Source organism: Panthera pardus, unplaced genomic scaffold, assembly GCF_024362965.1.
Source record: "Panthera pardus isolate Hobbes unplaced genomic scaffold, ASM2436296v1 HiC_scaffold_21, whole genome shotgun sequence".
NCBI lineage: Eukaryota > Metazoa > Chordata > Mammalia > Carnivora > Felidae > Panthera > Panthera pardus.
The window spans coordinates 13,911,954-13,928,135 of NW_026526777.1; the positions used below are offsets into that span (position 1 = coordinate 13,911,954).

A 16,182-nucleotide genomic window follows, 5' to 3' on the forward strand; every position below is an offset into this window, starting at 1 on the left:
TGGCCATGTTGTCATTGGAGCCTGTGCCAAATGTATCCAAGCCAAAATTTAACCCCAGACGTGACTTTGTCATGTTTTGCAGGTTTTCCATCACACTTTTTTGCTGTTTCTACAAATGGTATTCTCACTGAATTGTTCTGCCCTGAAGAGATCTAAACATTATGGTTTGTAATTAAATAGTAGCAAAACAAAAGCAATGAAAAACAGCCATTTGGACCTAAAGGATCTCCTACTCCAGGAGATGAGCACAGTAATCACTCTGTGAATAAGCAGAACACGGGAGGCAGGTCAGAAAGAGTCAAAGCAGGATTGCTGAATTTGGAGTTCCGGTGTGAGTTTCCAGACAGCTTCTGAACCACGCTTGGTTTTGCTGGCCTTCATTATTTCTATTTTTCTGAGCCATAGTGACACTTGAGCGATTGCAAAGAATTACCTGTGGCTTGTACAGTTCTGAAAGTTTTTAATTACATTTACGTTCTCGTTTGTCATTTCTTCCTGTTCTCCTCTATCCCTCATCTTCCTTTACATTTCCTCCTCTCCTTCCTCTATAAACTCTAAAGTGGAGAAGAAGTAAGTGGACACTCAACAGAATTTGTAGATTTGGGGGAACACTGTTGATGATTTCCTCTCTCTCCTAACCACCCCCCCCCCCCCGGCATTACAATACCATTTCTCTGTTGTGTTTGAAAAAATGAATTATTTATTTGTTTATTTATTTAAAAAATTGTTTATGTTTATTTATTTTTAAGAGCCAGAGAGACAGAGCGTGAGCAGGGGAGGGGCAGAAACAGAGGGAGGCAGAATCCGAAGCAGGATCCAAGCTCCAAGCTGTCAGCACAGTGCCCGATGCAGGGCTTGAACTCACCGAACATGAGATCATGACCTGAGCTGAAGTCAGATGCCTAACCGACTGAGTCAACCAGGTGCCCTAGAAAAAATGAGTTGTTTGTAATAACATTTTATATAATTTGTTTATTTATGCAATTACATATGTATTTATTAGTTTTTTAAAAGGAATAATTTTCTTTAAAACATTTTTTTAATGTTTATTTATTTCTGATAGACACAGAGAACATAAGGTGGGGAGGAGAAGAGAGAGAAGGAGACCCAGAATCCGACGCAGGCTCCAGGCTCTGAGATGTCAGCACAGAGCCTGACACGGGGCTTAAACCCACAGACCGTGAGATCATGACCTGAGCTGAAGTCAGCCGCCCAACTGACTGAGCCACCCAGGCACCCCATGTACTTATTAGTTTTAACTCTTCATTTTGGAACACATTTTAGATTTAGCCAATAGTCACCAAGATAGTGCAGAAAGTTCCCGCATCACACAGCTTTCTCTAATGTAACATCTTTACATGATTGCACATCACTTGCCAAAACGAAGGAATTAACACTGATATAACACCACTAAGGTACAGACCATTTGGATTTCAGTTTTTCCACTAATGTCCTTTTTGTATGCGAAGATCCAACTCAAGAAGCCACACTGCATTAACGTGTCGTGTCTCTGTTGTCTCCTGTCATCTGTGATAGTTTTTTAGTCTTTTTTTCTTTCTCACACCCTTGACACGTCAGGAGGCTCAGAAGCTTTACACAGTGCCCTTCGATGTTACTTCATAATGGGCTTACAAGTTTTTTGGGAAAAAAAAAACAGAGCGGTAAAGTACACATCATCTCCAGGAGTACATGACATTAGTTCTAATTTATTACAAGTGATGTTAATAGTGGTTATTTGGTTACGGTTGTATCTGCCAGGTTCCAGTTACTATTTTTTTCTTTCCATATTCTGTTCTCTAGAAGTGAGTCACTGGGCTGCCTGGGTGACTCAGTAGGTTAAGAATCTGACTCTTGGTTTCAGCTCAGATCAACATCTCACAGCTTCGTGGGTTCGAGTCCTGCATTGGGCTCCATGCTGACAGTGCAGATCCTGCTTGGGACTCTCTCTCCCCCCCTCTCTCTCTGCCCCTCTGCCACTCGTGCTATCTCTGTCTCTCTCAAAATGAATAAGTAAATTTTAAAAAAAGGGAAGCGGGCACCTGGGTGGCTCAGTTGGTTAAGTGTCAGACTTTGGCTCAGGTCGTGATCTTACGGCTTGTGAATTCGAGCCCTGTGTCAGGCTCTGTGCTGACAGCTCAGAGCCTGGAGCTCACTTTGGATTCTCTGTCTCCCTCTCTCTCTGCCCCTACCCTGCTCATGCTGTCTCTCTCTCCTTCAAAATAAATAAACATTAAAAAAAATAATTAAAAAAAAAAAAAAAGGAAGCGAGTCACTAAGTCCAGCCAACACAGGTGTGGGGAGTTAAGCTTCGTTTCCTGGAGCAGCAATATCAACCTATATTATTCCAGATTCTTCTATAACAAAGATCGGTTTGTTCTTTCCCATTTACATATTTATATCAGCATACACTCATATATATGTATTATTCTTTGGGTTACAGTCCAATACTATCATCATTACTTTGTTCCTCCAATCATACTAGCTTTGGCACCTTAGGGATTGTTTCAGGTTGGTTCCTATATTCTTTTTGGCATAGTCTCCCCCTTGCCCCTTTTTTTCCCAGCACTCCCTTACTTGTGTCACTACAACACTACAATTCTACAAGATGCTCTAGAACTATCCTGTGTTTCTTCGGCTAAAGCCTAGAATCAGCTATTTCTCCAAGGATACCTGGTTCCTATTGTTTGAAAATGATGTTTAAAAACAAGATCTGGATACTGGGAGTGCTCATGGCTCACAAAGTTTTGCTGCTTCTAGGCTGTTTCAAGATACAGGGCTAGAACGATCCATGTATAAACACACCTCTCTATTTCTGTATTTATCTATTTGCATATATGTTAATGTAAATCATACTTGTATTTCCAACTCCAAGCCAGTGAACAGGCATAATTCTAACCTTGGTCCACTTATGCCTGCTTATTTGTAACTCGTTTCTCTAACATGAAGAAAGCTGGCTCCCATGATCTCTGATTTGTTTGCTTATTTTTTCAGCTCGAGTATACATGTAGATTCATTCCAGAATTGATAATGCATACCCCTATGAGAAAAAAAAAATTACCAACCAGAGTACCTTGTTTATTCATAGTTTTCTTTTCTTTAGCCTTACAATGTCCAGTTAAATACTATTTTTCTAAAGTTAATTATATTGACACCTTTTCCCCCCAACCCTTTTATTATACACTTATAATAAAATTAGGTACAATCTTCATCCCATCTTAAGATCTCCAACATTTTGATTCATTTTATTTTAACTTGCTCTTTGTTACATACAGTTCCGTGGGTTTTAACAAACTCATAAGACTCACGTATCCACCAACACAGTATAAAAGACTAAATAAGAGTTCTATCACCCTAATATTCCCCTGTGTGGCTGCTTTATATATAATCTCTCTTCTTCCCCTACTCTCCAACAACCAACCACTGATCTGTTCCCATCCCTACGATTTTCCCTTTTCCATAATGTCATAAAAATATAAATAATTACACACTTTGTAGCATTTGGGTTTTGCCTTCTTTCATTCTTTTTTTTTTCCTGTCTTCTTTTACTTAGCAAAATATATCTAAGATTCTTCCATGTTGTTGCACGGATCAGTCAACTCATCTTTTTTATTGCTGAGTAGTATTCCAATATATGGACATGCCATCCATTCACTTGTTGAAAGATATCTTGGTTATTTTCAGATTTTGGTGACTATAACTAAAACTACAGTAAGCATTCACGTGCAAGTTTTTGTGTAAACATGTTTTCCACTCACTTGACAAAATATACTTACTCAGAAATAAATTCAATTCACTTGGGAATGGGTCATTGGGTCATATGTTAAGTATATGTTTATATAAGAAACTGCCCAACAGACCTCCAGCCTGACTGTACCATTTTGCATTCCCAGTAGTAATGGACCAGAGTTCCTGTTGATCTCCACTCTTGTCAGCATTTGGTATTGTCACTTTTCACGGTTCTAAAACTTCTAAGAGGTACACAGTAGTATCTCATTGTGGTTTTAATTTGCATTTATCTAATGGCAAATGAGGTTAAGCATCTTTTCACTTGTCAGGTTTATTATTTTCACTTGCCATCATTGTATCTTCTTTGGGGCAGTGTCTGTTCGTATATTTTTTGGCCAATTTTTAAATTGTATTGTTTTCTTACAAAATTAATAAGTATTTCCCTACTAAGATGGCTTCTTTTTATGTAAGTTACACAAGATCTTAGTCAAAAGACCGAGAGGCAATTCTTTTTGTGTAAATTACAAAAAAAACTTTTGTATATCTCTTTCGCCAGTGGGGAAGATATTCCAGCCAATTTTCACCGTATATGGTAGTTGTGTTCCATAACATCATCACGAACACTGAATGAGCGAATACTGAAGCTCCTAGGGGATATATGTACATATACATACATACCGCACCTAACTTATACCCTTAAATCCTAAAAACAACTCATTCTGATAGATTCTATTTTATTTTTCAAAAGAGGAAAGCAAGTCTTGAAGTGTTAAGTGATTTGATGGAGGTGCCCCGCTGATAAGTACCAGAGATGCAATTCAACGCCCCCCCCTTGGGCCACCTGGCCCCAGAGCCAGACCTCCTTGCACTGAACCACCCCCTTCAGTCAGCTCTGTCCACCTGTCAACTCTGCATGGGAGCTGAACCGAGCAAGAGCTTCACCTCGCTCTACCTCGGCTGGCAAGGGGAGTGTTGAGCAACCCCCATTTTCCCCCACTCCGAGCATGTCCACACATAAGAGTGAGAGGACCCAGAGTATTGATTTGGGGGTTGCAAATACACTTTAGCAGGTAGGTGAGTTCACAAATACAGAATCCATGAGCAATGAGGATGGATGTACTTGGCAAGTTTCTGGAAACCAATCCAGACAAAGGGTGCTATAAAATAGTTTTGACTTAGAGCCTTATCTTGAATAAGGCATCTACATAGGGGCAAGAGTGTTAAAACTGTAGATCATGCTCATTCTTGTCCATCTTCTTTGCCTCAGGGGATTCCAACTATCTTGCATTAAAAAACATTTTCTAAATAATGAAAACTATAGTTCGCTCTATTCTACACAATTGAGGAACTAATACAAATATGCTAACGCACTGTATATCTAACAGGCATCTGGTCCAATGAGTTAAAATTCCGATCTTTGAAGGGCAAAGACACTCAAAGCATCACCCTCTGCCTGCCTCTATAGTCACAGACTCACGTTTCAAGGAATTGCTACAGCAGTGGTCCAGCTGTCAGATGCTACCCCCCTGGCTTTTGGAGCCAGTATGCCCCAGATCTTTTCTTTTTCCTAGAGCAGAACTACGTCTATTAGTAGTGGAGTGACTGGGGATGATTCGAATGCACAGAAGCTGATTGATGGAGCATGGTGCATCCCTTAATTAAGCAGAAGCTACTAATAAAAATGAACTTACTGGATGATTTGTGGGGTCCTGGCCACACAGCCATATGTGCCTCACAGCAGTAGGAAACAGGAGTGGCACCTAGCTAGCACCAGCTTATAATGGAGATCATATTTTGTTGTAAAAGAGGGGAAATCTTCGTGGCCCCTTTCGGCTTGGCAGGATGAAAATTGAGAGGAAACTGACATAACGAGTTGTTTGCATTTTTTATTATCCTCTGGCTTAGCTGCTCTGGTGTTTGGCCCTTACTTCTGACCTCCGTCACCGGGGAGCCTGGGACTGGCCTAGGAGAGGTTCTGCTTGGTCTCCCCAAGGCCCTCGAGTGGACTGCATGGAGGGAAGAGTGGTGGCGAGAATGGGCACTGGGAAAGGGTGATCTGGTGAGTCTGCACCCAAGTTGCTGCCTTTTGAAAGTTTTCAACTAATATATTCCATGGAAAGAGCATTTTGTTTGTCCTGAGACAATTATTATTCCAGAGAAACTCGTCAGTGTGGTCAGATTACATTAGCCTTCTCTTCTTCGAGGATCTCCTCCAACCTCACTTCCTCTATGACACCATCGAAATGAAGTGCCTGCCCGACACTTGCTCCTTTGGCTAACACCCTTGCCGACGCTAACACACACTGCTAATGTCTGATGTGCCGCCCTCCATTCCTGGCTGTTCTTACTTTCTCTGTTGTCACATTCGTGGGCCAGATAAGCTCAGTGCCGTTCTTGAACCAGTCATCTCTACAGGGAGGCCTTAGATGGTAGGCTCTCGTCATCCAAGTTCTCAGGCAGATCTTTCCTGTCCACACTATGTCAAAGTCCAGCCTTTCCCCTGTACCTCTTACTCTTTAGCACCCTCTCACACCCTGTACAGTTTACTCATTCTTTACGTTCTCTCTCCCACCAAAATGTAAGCTCTGTGAGATCAGAAATCTGGGTTTACCTTCATCTGTACTATATCCCCAGCTGGTAGAACAGTGCCCGGCATAGGAGACACTCAATAAATACTCCTTGAATGTAATAAATAAATGATCTTTCCTGGAACAACTTTTCAAAGACAGAGTATATATCTATTTAGTTCACACTCTACAAACTATTGTACTAAATGACTCTTTAGTAAATGTCTCCAATGATAAACATGAGAATTTGACTTTCCTTTGTATCAGTTGCTCAAGATTTAGAGCAAGAGACCTTCTGGTACTGCTCATGTCAGGAAGAACAGACTTTTTTGTTTGTTTTTTTTCCTATCCAGATCCTTTCTTCACAGTGAAATCTTCCGCAAAGTCCTCTACAGACTCTCAGGTAACAAGGTACCTAGACATCAAAGCCCATCATTTTTTTTCCCCAACCTTAAGATCAGGGTACCATCTGGCTGCTCAAAACGGTTGATGTCTGGAAGAAGTTATGAGCCCAAGTTTATGTCAACATTGCTGCATTTTGTCAAATGCTTGTTCTGCATTTAAGATGCATTTATCCATATGATCACATAGTTTTTATCTTTCATTTTGTTCATGTGGTATATTATATTGATTGATTTGCGCATGGGAATGATCCTTGCATCCTGGGAGTAAATCCTACTTGATCATGGTGTATGTATGATTCTTTTAATATATTGTTGAATTTGGCTTCCTTATCTTTTTTTGAGGATTTTTGAAGCTATGTTTATCAGAGATATTGACTTATAATTTCCTCTCTCCCTTTCTCTTTCTTTTTTCCTTCCCTCCTTCCTTCTCCTTTTTCTCCTTCTCCTTCTTTATCTGGTGGTGTCCTCGTCTGGTTTTACTATTAAGGTAATCCTGGTCTTGTAAAGTAAGCTTGGTAGTGTTCCCTCTTCTCCAATTTTTTGGAAGAGTTTGAGGACAGGTATTAAGTCTTCTTTGAATATTTGGTAGAATTCATCAGTGGAGCCATCTGGTCCTGGATTTTTGTTTCTTTGGGAGTTTTTTGATTACTGATTAAATCCTTCTCTTCAAATTTTTGTTTAGTTTTTAAAAGAGCTAGCTCTTAATTTTTTTAGAAAAAATGTTTATTTATTTTTGAGATAAAGACAGAGCATGAGGGGGGAGGGGCAGAGAGAGAAAGGGAGACACAGAATGTGAAGTAGGCTCCAGGCTCTGAGCTGTCAGCACAGAGCCCAACGTGGGGCTTGAACCCACCAACTGGGAGATCATGACCTGAGCTGAAGTCGAATGCTTAACCGACTGAGCGACCCAGGTGCCCTAAAAGAACTAGCTTAGTTTCAACCCTCATTCTTATTTCCAACTGATTGCATTGTTAGTTTCTGGAAGGCAGAGACTATGATAGACTAACCTATTGTTAGTATGATGAATAAGTATGACTCTTCTCACAACAATTGGGGACCTTCCCTTAAACACAAAGTTGACATTAAAATAAGTCGCTGTAATTTGAAAATGGGGAAATTTTAGGGATGAAACAGGCTCTAATCTCCAGTAGAAACTGGAAAAGTGGAGTCCTGAACCCTGCAGAGGCCCAGAGAAATCTGTCTCTGCAGAGACCAACTGAGCTCAGATTCCAGAAACTCTCCAAGTGTGCTTCTGTCCTTGATGTGGTTTCTCAAGTATACTCACCATCTACTCACCTGCATGGCAGGGGTATTTCTCAGTATAACTTTTAGGAAACTGGCTTTTTGCAACAATTCTGTCATGTACGAGTCTGGGCAACATTAACCCCTTTTCTGAGGCAAATTTCTGAGGCAAATTAACCCCTAGATAAGCAAAGCATTGAGAGTCCCAAATTCCTAGCAGGCAAGTCATAGTGCATAGTGAAAAGATCGTGGTCCTTGGAGTCAGATAGACCTGGGTCTGAGGTCTGGCTCCACCACTAATTAGGTATGGCACCTTGAAAAAAATCGTTTACCTTTATCTGCAAAAAATGATTATGAAAATTGAAAGCAAAAAGGTATGCAAAGCCTATGTGATTATAGATAATAAAGGGCAGTTCCCTTATCTCAACAAATCTAGGAAACAAATCAGTCTTTTCTGTAAAGGGCCAGAGAGTAAATAGTTTAGGCTTTGTGGAAGATACAGTCTCCATCACAAGTACTCATCTCTGCCATTGTCCTGCAAAGGCAGCTATAGACAATACATAACTGTAAAAGCTTGACTCATAAAACTCCATGTGCAAATACAGGTAGCTGGCCAGATTTGCAAGCAGTGCTTCTCAAATGTGAATGGACCTGAGCCACCCAGGGACCTCGTGAAAATGCAGATTCTGTCCTATAGGTGTACACCAGGGCCTGATTTTGCATCTCCAAAAGCCTTCCAGGTACAATACAGATGCACAGAGTTAAAGGCAACCTGGGAAACTTTTCTGATCGTCAAACCACTGTATTTATTTCATTCAACTACTTAGGAGGGGTGCTCTCTTAGTCCTTTGGGCTGCTATGACAAAAATACCATAAACTGGGTGGTTGAAACAACGAATGTTTCTTTCTCTTTGTTCTAGAGGCTGGGTAGTGGAAGATCAAGGCACTGGCAAATTCAATGTCTGGCGAAGGCCCTCTTCCTGGTTCACAGGCAGCCGTCTCCTTGCAGTGTTCTCACTTGGCTGAAGGAAGGAAGGGGCGCTCTGAGATCCCTTTTATAAAGGTATCAATCCCCCAAAGGTCCCCACCTCCAAATACCACCACATTGGGGAATTCATGTCAACATATGAATTGCGGGGGGGACACATTCAGTCTGTAGCAGTTGTCGACTTCTCAAAATCTTCAACTAGCTCATATTGAGATACTTTTACCGTTTCTTACTCCATGCACCTTTGATGATCTGTACTGATTTGATTGTGTCCTGAACTTTAGTTTTAGTGAGTTTAATGCTACTTTTACTTAGACTAAGGGCAATTCTTCCCTGGTTAGATTCTGTGTCATTTTCTTTCATTTGTGTAATAAATGAGCTCTTAACTTAATGGGATTGTTCTAGAATTACATGAGCTGGCCATCGCATCTCACTTTCCATGGTGATGTTTAATGATACACTGTCCTAGTCTACTCCAGGAGTAATGATTTCCTATGATGGCCTCCTATACCATTTGTAAAGATGCCACTCTAAAAAACCAACGAAGGAAGTACCCATTGGCTGGAAGCAGATGGCACGTAGTAGATGTGAATCGGCCAATGCTGAGTCAAATTTAGCTGCTCAACTATGTACTCACTGCCTTGCTCTTTGAGTAGAAAATCTTTCTCTAAAGACATGGCAGTCATGGATTTCAAATTCAGTTTGGCTCCCTGGGAGCAGAAGCCTACTGCTTCAGAAAGCTAGAATGTCAGCTCAGAACATAACTATGTCCTAGCATTTCCCATCCCAAATAACCTCAGTACAGCACTCCAAAATTAATCCACCTTCAACTTGAAACTTAACTGAAATGTGCCATAAATAAGTTCTGTCTACTAAAACATTCTCGTCTGCTTTCACAGCCTAATCTGCTGAGTTTATTTTGGTTGTGTAATGTTTTGGTTCTGTAATTCTCCTAAACTCAGAAATTTAGGAGTATTACCACAAAAAAAGAGCATCTTTGTGAGTTCAGATCCAAACTAAAACTATCCAGAAAAATAAAGGAACACACTTTCTGTTTTTTTTTTCTTTTTCCTAGGCAAGGAGACTCCATAAAACTTGATAACTATTTTAGTTTTTCATGTTCTCTGTTAGCAAATTGTCCTTAAATTGAACTTAAATTCTTCTTGCTGCACAATAAGCCCATCTCCCTTGAAAAAAAAAAAAAAAATTAAACAGCTGCTAAACGCTACTTATCCACCAGCAATTAGCCTGAACTAATCTTCAGAGTCTCTAGAGAGGCACTTCTTTTCCAGAGATTTGGGTGGGGGTTCTAGGCAGGGTGGAAAGGCCAGAAGGGAGAGAGGCTTGAAGAACACCACTTGTCTTTACAAGCTGAATGCAAAGATAAAGAGAACTACTGCTTAGTTGTAAGAAATACACAAAAATTGCCATTGTTTTGTATGCTCGTGCTTTTTATACTGTTTGTTGAATTAGAGTGGTCTTTAAAGCTTACTCTACTTCTGTGTTGCTTAACTAGAAATTTAAATTAGTGTGGCATTTTAGAGCTAGGAATTATCTTTGCTCATCTCGCCTTCACCTTAGTTTATAGGTGAAGATAATTAGGCACAGAGATCAAATGATGAACAGCAAAGGATTAACTCAGCTTTTGTCCACACTCTGCACATCTCAAGGAAAGTTTGGGGCCTCGCCAAACTCCTGAGAAGTAACCTGTAAGTCCTCGGAATATCTTCCCTGATGCTGTCCTTGTGTATCTGGGGACTTTGAGTCATGAGAGAATCTATGCTAACAGTGTGATTTATGATGGGGCATTTGGCCTATGTGTTATCACGTTGACCACTGAAGGGGCTGGAGACTAACTTCAGCCACAAAAGCGGTCAGCCATGTCCGTGAGATTTACCCCTGTAAAGACCTTGGACACCAAAACATAGATGAGCTTTCCTGGTTGAGAATACTCCATGAGTGTTGTCACATATTGTTTCTGGGGAAAAGAGGTGCTGAGTGCCCTGGGAGGCAATATCAGGAAGATTGCCCCTGCTGTCTCCTGGACCCTGACCTATGCTCCCTTACTGTGGCTAACTTCAATCTGCATCTTTTTGCTGTAATAATGGCAACCACGAGTATAACAGATTTGCTGAATTCTGTCCTTCTTGTAAATCACTGAACCCAGGCGTGGTCCTGGGGATCCCTGAACACAAGTGACTTTCCTAAGTTCACAGTTATTTAGTGGCAGAATTAGAACCAACTCTTCTCACTCATTTTTACAATCGCACAGAGCTAACTAGTTACTCATTAATGCATTTGTCCCTGAAGGCAACCATGAAATAAATAAAGGGAGTCTACCATGACCAGGAGCTTGGAAAGCAACGGCAACCATAAGGAGCTTTCTTGTTTAAGGAGTTTCCGAGTCTACTGTGATCTTCATATTCTCACATGACTTTGATCCTGAAATACCAGTTTTAATTAATAATTTGCAAGTCTCTTCTTTGGTTTGCCGTTGTGACTCTCTTAAAAAATCTGTCATAGTTTCCTCTGTATTGTAACAGTTGTACTGGCTGATTTTAAGTGCTGTACAGATGGGATAACCTGTCATGCATGTCCACAACCACCTTTCTCCCCACAACTACTCAAGGAAAACTGTATGCTCAATATCCATTTGTATAATAAATTAAACTATGTGTGAATGAGTAACTGATGAATGGATGAATGTCTGGTGGCATAGAGAAGTGCCATCAAGTTCAAGTTATAATCAAATGTCCTCCAAAGTCTCTGTGGACTAAACACAGGGGATAAACTATTAAATGAATGAAATAAAGGTCTCCAGGGATTTAACAAGGAAGATAACAAACACCTATGTGTGCAAAACATTTTCATTAATGAAATATATTTTCACACACTGTATTTTCCAGAATACAATAAATGTGATCGTTTTTAAAAACCATGATTTGTATCTTCCAAAGTAAAAATATCTGAAAAGTCCTCAGCTCCACTGAAACTCTGCGTAAAACTATCTCAGTCCATAGTCACCCTTGTAGGCAAAGAAAGTTAAAGACAGCAGAGCCTCATTTCTAAGGCTCACGATCCCTCCAGCAAATCAATCAGGACAAGAACAATATCATACTGTCTGTCCTACTTTGTGTAGCACCAGAAGGGCTGGCTATATTTAGCGAGGAGAAGAAAGCTCAGAATGGTAAAGACACAGGCTCACTCAGGGACAATTTCAACGAGGGCATGGAGGAGAAGTAGATCTGTGTTAGGAGACAGGAATGTGAAAAGTTGGGTGGGTTTACCGGCATGTTATAAATACAACAGTGTTATTTATTGACCATAAAAAAATGTAAACATTCTCAAATGATCAGAGCTGATGGTAGAGACAGAAATTCCCAAGCAGTCTAGTACAAGTATCAGGGAGAATTCCTTCACAGATAAAAAACATTATGCCAGGGAGCCTGGGTGGCTCAGTCGGTTGAGCGTCTGACTTCCGGTCAGGTTATGATCTTGTGGTTCCTGGGTTCCAGCCCTGCGTTGGGTTTTCAGCTGTCAGTGTAGAGCCTGCTTCTGATCCTCTCCCCCCCAACCCCCCACCTCTCTTTGCCTCTCACCTGCTCTCTCTCTCAAAAATACATATTGAGAAACAAGTAAACAAATAAAACCCCACTATGCCGAGCACAGGGGTTACATTGAAGGATGTTATCAATTCATTGCCCCTCAGCTCCAATCCCACCTTCATTGCCTGATCTGGGACTATGGATCTGGGTCCTTCAAACATTTTTCCCTTTGTCGGCGGACATGATGGCAGGAGCTGTCGGTAGAGGGCACTAGAGAGACATCAGGATGAACAGCCTTCCTTCCTCATTCTAGAGGCTCCACTGGCAGGCTTCTGCAGGCAGTTGTGCAGCTTCTCCTGCACGAGGCTCCAGGCTTCCTCCGCACATGCGACTCCTTCAGGGCCTGGCTCCCATAGCGTAGGCTGCGTCTCCAGCATCTGGTCATTGCAGGACGGGCAGCTTCTCCTGCAGGACGGGCGGCTTCTCGGGGGCCCATCTTCCGCAGGGCGGGCCGCTTTCCGAGGGCCCAGCTTCTGCAAGGCAGCTTCTCGGGGGCACGACTCTTGCAGCGCACTGCGGCCGGCAGTGGCACCCTCGGCCAGCCGCTTCCCCCAGGGGCACCCCCTGGGCAGCTGTGCAGCAGGGTGGCTCCAGAGAGACGCCTCCCGCGAAGAGCTTTTCCCAGAACCAGAAAGCGTAGATTCATAGCAAATTCTGCCGGGGCAGCACCACAACCATCTCTCTGCCGCTCGGTGAGCTAGAGCCATGCCCTCCGCCAGGCCTCGCACACAGAAGCTCTTCCTCGGACGCTCTGTATCAGCACCAGAGCTGGTGGCTGCTCCTTCTCTCTGCTACTCCTAGGTTCTTTAGAGTTCTGTACACTTCTTACTAGACAAACCCTTGGCACTCCGACCTTATGTTAGAATTACTAATTCTTTATATTAAACTTCTCCTGTTCAAATTACTGTGTGGTTTTGTACCTTGATTGGACCCTGGCTGATATGAGCTGGGTATTCTGGTTTCTATGAGTCATTACGGAGTAATTTATATCAGTGGGATTAGGGCTTGTATAATTGCTTCTTTCTTTCCTGTAAAACAAAGCAGCATGTAATCTGTAATTTATTTTCCCTTTCCAAACCTACTGTTAAAAATGCTACTCTCAATAATAGGTCCGGTTTATTGACGTATTACTACAGAGCTCTATTCAGAGAGCTCCTTCAGATTCATGGCTTTCACTAAACATAACAGCAAAGCCAGAATGACTTCACTGTACAAGCCTCTTTGGAGAGCATCATATCAGAGAGCATATAGAGCTCAGAGAAAGTGATCTCATTTCCTTCCCCCCTTTCTCCTTTTAATCATTCTCATCTCACTAGAACTTTCCATTGTCCTTTTCCATCTTCTGTCTCTGTGGGGATACTGTCCTGGGCTTTTCTGAGCAAATACAGGATAAAATAAAGGTGTCTAAATTCAACCTCTCCAAGGCTAAATATGACAGAGAGATCCGACATCTGAAAAATTGTCACATTTCCTTGACATCAGTAATAAAGATATGGAGAAGCAGGAGTAATATGGTCGCATCTCCCAAAGCATCCCATTCATGGGTTTATAAGACCCCATGCCTTAGACACTTACAAAACAGGTTGAAATGTACTTACAGCCCAAAAAGGGAGAAATAGATGACCTCTTCTAGGCCTCGGGTTAATTTGAAATCTTAAATGGGTTTATATATTAATACTTTACAAACTGTTATGTGAATAGTTTGTTCGATCAGATATTCTTTTAACTATCTAAAGCTCTTTTTAGTGATTTATGAGGAGAAATCGTGTCAGCTTTTGGACATAGTCCATAATTTACTACTCTAAATAAAGTATTCCTTTCACATGGTTATGTTATAATCATGCTATTTAAGAAATTATAGATTATTACATATTTAAACATTTAAAATCCCATAAATAAGTTGAAATTTAGGTATATTGCATGTAAAGGTGTGAGAATGAATTTGAAGTCAATTTCTTTACTGTTGGAGAGTTCAGTGGAATAGCTCGTCTCCTCTCTCTCAATAATCTGGATCGATGCTAGCTTAGGCTGAGAGTATTGCTGGTATACAACCATGATTTGGTTGCATCTGTAATAATCCATACAAGACTTAGCATACCTCAAGGGAAACACAGGGTATTAGCCTCCTATTGCTGTGTAACAAATGACCACAAATCTACGGGCTTAAAACAACACCTACTTATTAGCTTGAGGTTCTGTAGGTAGAAGTCTGGTCCAGTATTTCTGGGTTCTCTTAGGGAATCACAAGGCTGAAATTAGGTGTTGCCTGGGCTTTTTCTTCCTGAGTCTCTGGGGAAGAATCTGCTTCCCAGCTCATTCTTATTGTTGGCAGGACTTAGTTCCTTGCAGTTGTAGGGCTGGGGCCCCACTGGCCTCGCTGGCTCTAACTCTTGGGTCTTTCTCAGTTCCTAGAGGCCACCCACATTCCTTGCCACATGATTGCCTCCATCTTCAAGCCAGTGGCAGTGCATCAAATTCTTCTCATGCCCCTAATCTGATTTAGCTCTTTCTCAGCCAGAGAAAGCTGTTTCAAAAGGTGCATGTGATTAGGTCAGGCCGACCAGCAGAATGTCCATACTGTACCATATAGCATTACTAAAACTGCCCAGTTCACACTCCTGGGAGTTATGTAAGGTGTGGACGCCAGGGGAGTAGTAAATTTGGGTGGCTATCCTAAAATTCTGCCTGTCACACACATCTCAGACAGGAAAGAATTAGACAAAGTTAATGATTTAGAGTTGCCTCCTGCATGAACCGAAGTTCATAAAACAATGGTGGAGAGATACAATTGAATTAAAAATAATTAAGGGCCTGGATGTAGTAGGTTAGGATTGTTAACAAAATTCTGACTAATAATATCAGAGGGCACATCCTGGAACAGAAAAGAAGAAACATCAGTATAGAATACATTTATACAAGGGCAAGAAAAATTGAAAATTCATGAAAGCAAAAGGTGGCAGGCCTTGGAAACAAGAGGTTCAATTAAAGTAAATCAAATATTTGAGTTCCTACTATATCTCAGAAGAGGAATCAACAAAAGACAAAGTAACAATAATAGTTAACATTCACTGAGTACTTGATATGTGCTACAGCACACAGTCATGGACACTATTCTGAGCGATTTACATGGATTTCTTCATCCACCATTCAAAGCGTACTTAGGGACTATTATCATCTTTATTTTGTATTTGTGGAAAGTGAAGTGGAGAGAGATTAACTTGCCCCACATCACTTTCTCAGTGTCAGAGTCTAGACTGAACCCAGGGGATTAGGCTCTAGTACCTAGGATATTCTGATGTTTCCTCTGAGGAAGGGAATGAGGGAAGCAGAGAGGGAGGAGAACGTTGAAGAAGAGAGGTCTAAGGGCAAGAGCAAAGCCTGTTTCCTTCATTCATAGCAAGAGTGCTAGTGATGTGATGACCAGGTGTCCTCTCCTCCTGATAATTCCTAGATGGGCACCACAAGTTTTGCCTCTGTGCCTCAATGTTCTAACTAACCTATTCTATGACTGATCTTCCTTCAGATACATCAATACCTAAACTTAATTATAGGGCAGACTTCCTGGACTAGAAATCACCCACCTCTTCTGTATTCATTTACTCATTCATTTATTTATGCAACAAATATTTACGAGTGCCTACTACGTGTCA

General features: G+C 41.3%; 1 protein-coding gene across 1 annotated transcript in view; it reads right to left on the bottom strand.

The window, feature by feature from the left end:
* Positions 1–734: 734 nt before the first annotated feature.
* The window catches only part of SPATA17 (spermatogenesis associated 17), a 226,374-nt gene continuing 210,926 nt past the window's right edge, over positions 735–16,182 (bottom strand). Inside the window, exon 11 of the mRNA XM_053908969.1 lies at positions 735–928. The gene's annotated coding sequence lies outside the window, so the exon portion shown is untranslated. The remainder of the gene's footprint in view (positions 929–16,182) is intronic.